Below are 10,464 nucleotides of genomic sequence, written 5' to 3'. Positions count from 1 at the left end.
ATGGGTCTTTAAGACTAAACGCGTCTCTCAATGTAATATCGAACGTTACAAGGCTCGACTTGTTGCCAAAGGTTTTACTCAGAAAATGATATTGATTATAAGGAAACATTTTTGCATGTTTCTTGGAAAGATTTTTTTAGAATTATCATGGCATTAGTAGCTCATTATGATCTTGAGTTGCATCAAATGGATGTTAAAACTGTCTTTTTGAATGGGGATTTAGAAGAGCATGTTTATATGGACCAACCGATAGGGTTCACTGAAGAATGAAAGGAACATGCAGTGTGTAAACTTAAGAGATCAATATACAGACTTAAGCAAGCTTCTCGACAATGGTATCTTAAGTTCAATAATATTATTGTGTCCTTTGGATTTAAGAAAAACTGTTGATCGGTGTATATATCTAAAGGTCAGTGGGAGCAAGTTTATTTTTTTGATTCTGTATGTTGATGATATCTTACTTGCGACTAATGATCTTGGTCTTTTAAGTGAGCCTAAGAAGTTTCTCTCTAATAACCTTGAAATGAAAGATATGGGTGAGACATACTATGTGATAGGAATAAAAATATTTCGTGATAGATCACAAAGACTGTTAGGTTTGTCTTAGAACACATATATTAATAAGGTTTTAGAGAGATTCAGAATGGATAAATCTTTAACATCTCCCGTTCCAATACAGAAAGGAGACAAGTTTAGTCTCATGCAATGTCCAAAAATGATTTGGAATGGAAACAGATGGAAGATATCCCTTATGCATCTGTTGTTGGGAGTTTGATGTATGCTCAAACATGTACGAGGCCATACATTTGTTTTGCAGTTGATATGCTTGGTAAATACCAGAGTAATCTAGGACTAGAGCATTGGAAAACTACAAAGAAAAGTTTTAAGATACCTAAAAGGAGTAAAGAATCACATGCTTACTTATAGAAAATTTGATCATCTTGAGGTGATAGGTTATACAGATTCAGACTTTGCCGGTTGTATGAATATAAGAAAGTCTACATTTGGTTATGTGTATCTTCTAGTCCGAGGAATGATTTCATGGAAAGTGTGAAACAGTCTGTCATTGCTACATCCACCTTGGAAGCTGAATTTGTGACATGCTTTGAGGTCACAATTCAAGCTAGTTTGTTGCGGAACTTTATTTCAGGACTTGGAGTAGTCGACAATATGTCAAGCTGTTGAAAATTTATTGTGATAATTTCGCAACAGTCTTCTTTCCTAGGAACGAAAAATATTTCAAAGGTGCTAAGATTATGAAATTGAAATACTTTGTCGTTGAAAAAGAAGTTCATAGAGAGAATGAAGCCTACATTGATGAAAGAAAGGAGATTTGATGGTATTCATGTTGATCAAGGCTGGAACGTGTGCTATCCACATAGTTACATCATTAAGAAAGTGTATTTGAAGTTTGTAATTCATATTGTAGACCTTGTAGCATTAATTAGATGTATTTGGTCTTTGTTTGTTTTTTAATTTGTTGAATGGTTTTTCAATAGGTTAAAATGTCTCTTTTAATCTGTTGAATGGTTTTTTAACAAGTTAAAAGGTTGGCTGTAGTAGTCTTAAACTGCAATAAATTCAATCAGTTGATTTATTTTTTAGTCGACTGATTTCACTTAAGTCAAGTGAAATCAACCAATGGATTTGAAAATCAACCTGTTGAATTTCGTAATAGTTTGACTATAAAAGCTGTGATTTTTGAAAGAGAGTGATTCTAATCATTTTTTAGCGCGAAATTATTCTAGAAACTTGTGGAAACTCTCTCCTTCGTGATCATACAGTTTGCAGCAGTTGAAGATTGATCTTGGATCAATTCTTGGAGCTTTTGGCTTGATTTCAAGCTTGGAAAAAGTGGTTTGTGGTAGGCTGGGTTGTGCTACCATTGAGGTTTGATCTTTCTCAAGCTTTGTGTGTGTGCCTGGTGGTTTTCCAAGTCTGCAAGAGGGTTCTTGTTGTGCTGGTGTGACTCTTGTGTGATTCAAGAGTCTTTTGTGTGGGTTTTGCATATTTTGAAAGTGTAAGGGTGGATACTTTGTAAATCTTTTGAAATAGTGCAAAGTCAAGCTCAGGTTGCCTTGACAAACTGGATATAGCTCAGGTTTGAGTGAACCAATATAAAAATCTCATGGTCTGTTTTCTTCTTTAACCTTTCTCTCTTGCATATTCATTTTAAATTTTAAAGAACTTGCACTTTAATAATCTTTTTCATGTTCTTGCATGTTTTCATGACATCTGCAGCATTAAGCATGTTTGCAAAATCATTTAGAACATGTCTTGATCATTCTTGTGCACTGTTCTTGGTTTAAAACTCGAATTTGCATTTCTGCATTTTTCCCAGTATTTCAATCGATTATTTTTCTGTTTCAGTCGGTTGATTATACCAGAACATAATCTGTTTAGTAAAATCAATCGATTAACTCTATTTTTAACTGATTGAAAGTGTACAGTTCAGTAGTGTTTGCATCCTAACTTGGTGATCTAATTGATTCAATTAAAGTTGGTTTTTAGCTTTCAAAGATAGCCTAAATTTTTAACTAGTCAATTCAACCCCCCCCCCCCTTCTTGGCATTTCAACCATTTCAAAACTAACAATAATAAAATAAAATAGATAAAATAAAGTCCAACCCAACTTGATGGACGTTGGCTTATAAAAGGGTATTAAGATTCTTTCTCTAGCCATAATAAGGTTCTCTCACAATAAGCAATCAAATGAAGAGAGTGTGAGAGGAGAAACGAAGGCAAAGAGATAGATTGGGAAAAAAAGGTTAAGGAACAAAGATTAAAGAATGCATTCTTATTGGATCTGTCATGGATCAATGTTAGTATCCTATTATGATTCATGTGCATGAATATGTGAGAATCATGAATCTTAAGATCCTACAGTAGTTTTCTATAATGAATTATTATTGCATGGAAAATACAAAATAGTTTACAATTTTATGATAAGTTTGTGTTTGTTTGGAGAGATCGTCATTAATGATTAAAGTGTGACGTTCACAGTACATAAAATATTCAGTCAGAGCTACTCTGTATAAGGCGCAAGGTATTGCAATGTAGCTGTAGAATCCGCTATTTCAGCTACTACAATAGTGTATTTCATTACTCCTCTTTCTTGCAAGGTAGTCATCACTTAAGCCACAGAAGATGTTTTTTGACAAAAAGCTACATAAACACATATTACATTTTTGTCCTATTGATTGAGAATTGTATTTGTGGCTACTACTATTTTACCTGTTTGTCTGTCTCAATAATTGATTTTCGCTGGCCCTGTCCTATGGGGATCATCGAATCAATAGTAATAAGTCTTGTTTGAAGAGGCTCATATACCAAACATCTTAAAATAATACCAAGAGCGAAAGATTCTACTAATTGAGATTCTGAAGTTGAAATTTCTCCTCGACTGCCAATTGGTTTAGCCAAAGCATTTATAACACAACTCAAATAAGCTTCACTTACAAGTATCTAAGCAATATAATCTGTATCAATCGATCAAATTTGTTGAATAAATAATATTACTCATAAAACAAAGGTTTAATTTTGAATAATGTGTGTTATATAATCCAATCAAATTAGCATAAATGATCTATCTTTTTAATCATATTTGTGAAAACAAAGATAAGAAATCAAAATATTTTAGTTTTATTCTCTTTATATATATATATATATATATATATAAAATTTCAGATAAACTAATTACTTCCAATATATTGGATTCTTATTTTAATATTGGTCATATATATGAATTAATATTATGGTAATTAAGATATAATTATTTTTTGGACGAATGAAAATAAAAATACTAGTAAATAACTTTTTTTTTTCAAAATATGTTAATGCTTCATATTATATTGTCTTATATTTTGATATGCTATTATCACTACAGACAAAAAAAGTCTACTAAGATTACAAACTAGGCCACTCTCTTATCATTATTATACATATAGGTATATTTCAGATTTACTTTGAATAATTAATATCATAAATTTAGAATTATATAAATATAGTTTTAATGAATACATACCTTTGATTCTAACATAATAAACTTATTCTTCTTCATACACAGGCTTAATGCGGGTTTTAGTAAGAGAAAAATTCAATCTGAAACTAAATGAAATGAGTTTACTTTTTATTGGATAAAACATTTTGTCCTTTGAAAATAAAACTAAATAGGACTGTGTACATTGAAGCAATAGAACACAGATGATTGTACAGCTGGGACCGTTGTAATCTATGATCATGCAAAATGCATCTCACATTTTTTATTTATCTTTATATCAGTTTCGTTGATAGAGATGCGCATAATTTTTGATTTGGTTGTCACCCAAATATTAAAGCTTGTCTCCCAAATATATTTTCTTTCCATGCACGCTTGGCGTGGGTCGGTAATTCTATGTATTTTGTTTTTCCTATTCCTCAATAATAAAGCCACACCAAACTGAACTTTAATCATAAGGATAATAATATCTTATCCTTCTCTTTTCTTTTTTATCTTTCGTTTTATTTTTCTACATTATGGTCCACCTTTATTTTATTTTCTTTCATTTCAGATTTCGTTTTTATTATCTTTGTTGCATGTCAAAGTTTGTTCATATATGGAAGTTAGCTGTCCCGAATTAAAGTTAAACCTTCTCCTGCCCAACAAGTGGAAAGTCTTTATCCCAACAAAAAATAAATCAATGTCTCTTAATCTCAAATCAACTCCCTTTTTATCTTTCTCTTAAACCTCCCCTTTTAGAAATATATAAATATATATATAATATTGTAGAGTTCATGGTGGATTTGGACCATTGCGAAGCAATGGTTAAACATAGTACCTTTGAGATTGAGGTACAAAGTCATTCAATAATGGTCATGGACCCAGATCTAGGCATGGAAGCAATGTAGCATTATAAGATATGCATAATGTGTTTTTTTTTTAATATATATATATAGTATATTAGTGGCATAGGACGATCAATTAATTATATATATTTGGGACCATTCTAGTTGGTGCCCTAGGCACTATTAGTAATAAAACGAGAGAGAAGAAAATGAAGTCTTCGATATTGACAAAGATCCAGAGGACAATCCATTTAATAATTAAGACAGCATAAATTCATTGGATATATTAGATTATGACAATAATTTTGTTGGTAGAATGTTCACCGTTTTCCATTAAGTACACTTAACCGGATTCTTGGTAATAAAAAACTTGAAAAGCCGGATCAAAATATCATAGAGTTTATTATGCATGTAGTGGATTTGATAATGTGAGTAGTAACTAGAGCCATCATTAGGGCATAAATTAGAAGCATAAAGCGCACTCTTTTTCCTCCAAAATCTCTTTCCATCACACTCTTGTCACAGGTGCCACGACTCTGGGGGGAAGCGTATATGCACATGGAAGGACTACAGAATGAAGGATCAAATAAATGAATGTGAGTTCACGCCAAGTTAAACACTTCCAGGAGTTGGGAGAATCGTCGCAGAAGACATCAATTGTTTCTGACTGTTTCCGACAAAAGTTAAATAGGTCAGATGACAATGGAATCATAACGTTTAAATTATTATATTTTTAAAAAGAAAAGTTATATCAAGATTAACTAATAATTATAATTTTTGATGTAGTGATAAGTGTTCGATCTTGTATCTCTTATCGATTGAGGTATAAAATAAGTTAAATTTATTTTCTTTAATATTTGGATGCGTCTGAGATAATATTTTGGGATTGAAGGATTTAGAGGAGATGAATGGAAAAAGAGAGAAAAGGTTTTGTTGAGATGGTGGGTGATGGTGGTGGGGAAGGGATAAGTGGGCATAGCACTAGCATGATGAGTGAGTGACTGCATCTGCATGATGAATCATTGCGAAGGCATCGTGGCTGGCTGGCAAGTCACATCAAAGGAAAAAAATGAAAAAAACAAAAGGGTGTGAGAGTGGGGGCCAACTGCTGCAGCGACTGGTTTTTCCTTCCTTAATGGGACCATGCACTGTGTCATTAACAGAAACCCCTCTCACTGCTCCCTGGCGGTTTTTTCAGTTACTCACTTCCTGTTATTCTATGTCCTTTCCTTTCCTTTCACCCACTTAAATCATCATTTTAATTCCATTTTAACTCAACATATAATCAACTAATAAACCAATCTTCTTTTTTTATTTTTTTTTCCTAAAATTTTATATAATTAGATTAAGAGAAACTTATATTTAATCTCTCAGTGGGGTAACTTCCACCTATTTAAATAATTTATTAGGCTAATTTCAATAATCAAGTACATTACAATTTACTTTTGTCATATAATTTAATCATAAACAAAATTGGTTTTGAAAAAAAAAAATTGTAACAATGTTATTTTAAAACGATTAATTCCATTTGGGTGTAAAAAGAATTATATAATAAAAACAGTGTATGAAGGTGAAAATAAAAGAAAACTATTAAAAAGTAATCACAAACTAAAAACTATTGAAAATGTTTTTTTTTTAAAAGAAAAACCATTGAACAAATTTAAGCTGCAATCTTAATCAATTAAGCTTTTTGATAGAGATTAATAATCTAACAAAATCAGTAAATATTTCACACATTACTACTCGACAACGATATAACTTGATTCATGATTACTTGAAGTTTTGAGGAAAAGTGACATATTACATTAGATTTGCGTCAAATATTGCTTTTCTCTAATGACAGCTAACCTCCAGTTCAGTTTTCAAAACCTAATTATTTAAAAGTATTGATGGATTTAATATAATTCTCAAACTTTTCCTTCGTCCCCTGAACAACTAAATCTTCACTTTGTACAAATTGCATAATTTGATTTCAAGTCAAGAAAAATTATATTCGAAAACTATTTCTGATATCTACGAAAGGAGTTTTAATTTCCACCAATTAAATGCATGGCTATTCTTTTAGTATAATGTTAATATCCATCAATTTATCTTTCTCTCAATATAGTGTCACCGGATATGTCATGAAAATAATAAAATTTCTTTATCGAGCTTACAAAACTTGATGAGAATATGGTGACAATGTCGAGTTTGGATGGACATCTATTTCTAAAAACACTTTTAATTAAATATTTGTAAACTTTTAAATTATCAGTGATTTTGTTTTTTTGTCGATGAAACAAAATTTATCGATAATATTATGAAAAGGGTTTTAAATTTTAATTATCAATTATTTTTTTTATCAGTAATAGATCAGTATTTAAAATTTGTTCAAAATATATCTATTAATAAATTAAAAATTTTATTATTGATGAAAATATATGTCAATAAAATTCCTCTATAATTTATGATGCTTAATATTTTTGGACATTTTTGTTAGTAAAATGTGTCGGTAAAATGAATGGCAAAATTCTTCTTCTGGACTTTGACCATTTTGATAAAATTTGTCAATAATATTTTTTTTAATTTTTCAATAAATACACCGATAATAGTTGTTTTTTATTTAAATTCATTAGTAAATTCTTCAATAATTATTTTGATTTTGAAAATTTCTTAGTATTTCAAGTTTTTAAAATTTGTCAATAAACTCGTCGGTAATTATATAGTATTTTAAATTCATTAGTAAAATAAATATTGACTTTCTCGTCAAATTTGACAAAATATTTGTTATAAATTAATCGAAGAAGTGTGATAAAAAGAAGAAAAAAAAAGGAGGAAGAAAAGAATAAAAAAAAGAGAAGGAGGAAGAAGAGAATGTGGTGGTGATAGCAGCGAAGGCGACAATAATGGACAAGGAGAAGAAGGAGGATTTGGTGGTGTTAGCAGCAAAGGCGACAACGATGGAGCAGGAGGAGAAAGTAAAAGAAGAAGAGGAAGAACAAAAAAAAAAGAAAGAGAGAAGAGGAGGAGGAAGAGAAAGATGATTAAATTCTGATATTTATCGATGACCAAAATCTGTCGGTGTAAAAGAAGAAGAGGAAGAAGAAAAAAAAGAGAAGAGGAGGAGGAAGAGAAAGATGACTAAATTCTGATATTTATCGATGACCAAAATCTGTCGGTAATTACTAATAAATAATAATAGTGGATTTTGTCTATAAATAATATTTTAATCATATGTGTGTGTGTGTGCGCGTGTGTGTGTGTGTGTGCGCGTGTGTGTTTGTGCGCGCGCGTGTGTGCATGTGTGTGCAAATAAGTTGGACCATACTAAGAGTTCTCTCAATAGAATATGTGTGGGTGTAAAAAGACAAACTATTCAACTATTTTATTATTATATTTTTTGTTTTAGATATGATGAATTTAAAATTATATCATTGCCTCAGCCTTTCAAGGTGGTGCACAACCACCATACCTGATTGCTTTGTGTTTCAAACTCCCCATCCTTTGACCCTACTTGAATCTAAGGTTAGAATAAATCCCTTGAAAGGAAAGACAGGCTGGAAATGAATGGTTTCCTAAGATGTATTTTACCTTGTCGCTTGCCTATTTATCCAGAGAGAAAAAAGATTGGAATGGGAAAAAAAAAGATCCAAAAAAGTGAGAGATTTCTACCAGTGGTCATTATAGCTTCTCCTTCTGATTTGAAAAAAATGCGCAAAACCCATGAAAGTTACAAAAGGAATGGATCGAAGAATATAATTCATTTGATTTTTTTTACAATTCTGCCTCAATCCTCAACGATTGTTACAGAATTAGCAAATGTATCAAATCACACAAGTAATACAGTAGACAAGTCTAGATATTGTATCTCACAGGGACTAATGTGGTCTAAATTAATTGGTTAGTTACTGATAAAGGGTGAGAATAACAAAACATTTGTAGGTTAAAGGAAAAGTAAATGTACAACACAAAATGTAATGGGAATTAAATACAGTGGAAAGAAATAACTTGATTAAGAAGAATATTAGATAAAAAATTCATTGAGATTGGGTTTCATGATTCCATTCAAAGTAAAAACAACAGACAATATATTTCTATTTCCGTCTCTCACATTCACACTATTATGTAACAAGCCCTAATGTTTTAGTGACAAATTTAAACTTTAATAAGAACCTGAATGTCTTAGAACTTTCCTTATTAAAAGTTCGCATTAAGTCTTAAGTTCGGATGTTAAGAATGACCAATGAGTATTCTATGTTTAAATGTACAATAAATTAGTTGTCTATTCAAGTCTAGGTTATGATATTGTGTCTAATGATTAGATACTCACAAATTTGTAATCAATAATTATCATGCAATTAAGATCGAGAATAGAACACAAGAGTGTGGAAAATAATTATATTGAATGAAAAATTCACAGAGAATTAAGAATACATTACTGATGAGTCATTATTTTCTCTTATCCCATTGCCCTTTTGTGCCCTTCTTGATGCTTGTTTAGTGTTTAATTATCTTTTGTTAGTGTATTTTCCTCAATTGGGCTTCATTGGGTCATTTTTCTGAATTTTGAGTAATTTGACATTAATTGGTCTAATTTATGTTTCTAATTGTTTTTAGGTATTTTGTGGAGCAAATTTTGGAGCTTAAACACTAATTTTAAGATGAAGAGAGGGTTGCCACATCATTGCCACATCTGTGCCATAGCCTGTCCATGTCACCAGGCCCTCATTTTCAGCCTATGGTGACATTTTTGTAATTATGAGTGGCAGAATGAGAGTTTTGTAAATATGTAGAAATATGGTGATGTGACCCAATTGGGGTTTTCGTTTTCCACCCATTTTTCACACGTTTTGGAGCGTTTTTGAGCATTTTGCTCACTGTTTTAGTTTGTTTTCTTCATGGTAGTGATGTATTTTCGTTTTCCTTTGTTTTGTAATTTGAATTCCATGGATTTCTGATCTAGTGTATTGACTACTTGAAGGAAATGCAATTAATCTTTGAGGTTCTGTTTTGCATTTGTGTTTTGCCTCTTTTCATCTTGATTTTGTGATGAATGGTCATTCTTATTCTATTAATGCTTAATTTGCAGATTGGGTAATGTGTTCTTGGTTGATTTCGTTCATGCTTAATGAATTAGGTTGGCTGCCATAGATGAATAGATGTATGATTTGCTTAATTGCATATTGAAACATGTTTTGGACCCTTACTTAGTGGGTTTGAATGAGTGGATTGGGTGAAAACAGAACCCTAATTACTTGACCTATGATAAGTGAAATTTCATTCGAATTCAAGGAAGTCAATACTGTTTTTAATTTATTTTATTAACATTTGCATAACCGTTTAATTTATTTTCATAATTTTAGAATCTGAATCTGCCAATCCTTCCCCCTTGTGTTGATTGGCAATCTCGAAAGCTTTGAATGATAGTTTGGTCACTGGGAGACGACCTTGATTTAACTACTGAGTATTACATTTTAACTATTCTATTTGGTCAGGTACAACCTTCATGGTGGAGTTAGCTACTCTTAGGTATACTGCTGAATAATAGACTGATGTTGAAATTGAATGTCTCAATTCTTTAGAATGTCTTTCTACCTTCAAATATAGAGATATCAAGTTTCTTTCTCTCCAAGTGTGTCTTTTTCCCTCTCTCTCCCGAAG

This window comes from Vigna unguiculata, chromosome 8, assembly GCF_004118075.2.
Source record: "Vigna unguiculata cultivar IT97K-499-35 chromosome 8, ASM411807v1, whole genome shotgun sequence".
Classification (NCBI taxonomy): domain Eukaryota; kingdom Viridiplantae; phylum Streptophyta; class Magnoliopsida; order Fabales; family Fabaceae; genus Vigna; species Vigna unguiculata.
This window is presented reverse-complemented; position numbering follows the sequence as displayed.